We start from the raw sequence: 1689 nt of genomic DNA on the forward strand, positions 1-1689 counted from the left end.
GTGGTTGGAAATTAGATTAACTTGTTGGTACATTTTAAATGCTGAATATCCGAAAAACATATCATCATAAAAATGTAGAATGAGTCATGTACATGCTAAGATGTGGACTAAATTAGAAAGAAGGTTAAGTAACACTTACTGCTAAATCATGTAGGGCAGGTGCAGCTTCAAGGATAAACAGTGTCCAGCTCAGATCACACTCACTGAAGATACCGAAAAGACGCACAGAGGTCAGGTTTCTGAATATAGCAATGAGCTGCTTCGGAGGTTCTGGCTGAATCCAAATCTGCAGCAAGAACATACATGCACAACTGAAACTGGTAGAGAAGAACACATGGTATGACGATGCAGAAGATTTATATTTAAGTGGTGCACAGAAATTAAGTATACCATTTGGTACCCAAAACACAGAGTCAGTGTTGACAGGTTCCTGGCACCAACACTCGTTGACAGGCATTCGCTGAGCGCGAATGGCTCTTGCCATGCCTTGGCTTTAGAAGCAAGTACTAAACCGCGAAGCTCAGGAACGTAGCCAAAGTGCACTGGAGGGTTATTGAAGAGCCAACATTTGCACTCCACTTGTCTAAGCTTGGGGACAGAGACGAGCTCGATCCGTGTGCACAAAAGGCCGATGAACTCAAGCTCCTGGAGCTCAGAGCACGGCACATCGATCTTGAGCGTGGAGTGCAGATCAAGCAGTCTGTAGAATCTCAAGCTGAGGTGCCTGAGCCTACTGCAAGTGCTAATGAGGTCAGTGATGTCTGAATGTCCAAAAGCATGATATTCGAGCGTAAGCGTCGTGAGCCACGAGAAGGCAACTGGGTAGGCACGGGAGAACGCCATGAACTCCTGCCCAATCTCAATGCTGATGCCCAGCGGGTCAGTGCCCGGCGGGGATATGCAAAACTCAAGGCATTGGGTCTGGCCCAAGCTCACAATGTCCTCGATGAGGCGGCCTATGGAGCTCAGGTGAGGGGAAGACGTGTAGAAGCTGAGGACGAGCACCTTGAGGGCACCACTCTCGCACACTCCCTCGGCGGGAGGCACCCGAGTGAGCAAGGCCCGCGCCGCGCCCGTGAACGCGTCCATGACCTGGAGCGATGTGGCGCCACGGAAGTGACTGGCGTCGAGGTGCACGAGCGAGAGGTGGCTGGGGAGGTGCCGCCACCGCGTGGAGAGCGCGCCGGCGCGGACCGCCTCACGCAGGTGGAGGCGCTCGAGGATGTCGAGGAGGAGGTGGTCGGGGAGGGTGCTGATTCCGTCCTCGCCGACGTGGCCGGCGTTGCGCTTGGGCGGCGGCGACTCCATGGTCCCGACCGATTGACTGAAACCCTAGCTCGAATCAATGCGCCCCAGGCGGCGGCCTCCTGTTCGAGGTTGCGGCTCCCCCACCTTGTGCCTGCCACGCGATCCGGTGGCGAGGCCCGCTGGGAGGTCCGTGGCGCCGCCTGCGGCATCCCCGGGGCACCGGTCCCAGGCGACGGAGACGGAGAGCGGGTGCGAGGAGTCCGGGCAGCGGCCCCGCGGGGCCTCGGCGGGCGCCCGGGAGAGGGAGACCGCGGCGGCGAGGAACCCGGCGAGGCCGAAGAGGAGGCAGGCCGCGGAAACGGCCGGCGAGGAGAGGAGGCGGCGGAGCGAGGAGCGGCGGGGGCGGCTGTGGGTGTGGATCTGGTGGGCGTCGGGGAGGGG

The 1689-nt window shown here is 58.4% G+C and overlaps 1 pseudogene; it reads right to left on the reverse strand.

The window, feature by feature from the left end:
* Window positions 1-200: 200 nt before the first annotated feature.
* On the reverse strand, window positions 201-1308 carry LOC123141196 (putative F-box/LRR-repeat protein At1g56400; annotated as a pseudogene).
* Between the last annotated feature and the right edge of the window lie 381 nt (window positions 1309-1689).

This window comes from Triticum aestivum, chromosome 6D, assembly GCF_018294505.1.
Source record: "Triticum aestivum cultivar Chinese Spring chromosome 6D, IWGSC CS RefSeq v2.1, whole genome shotgun sequence".
Taxonomy (NCBI): domain Eukaryota; kingdom Viridiplantae; phylum Streptophyta; class Magnoliopsida; order Poales; family Poaceae; genus Triticum; species Triticum aestivum.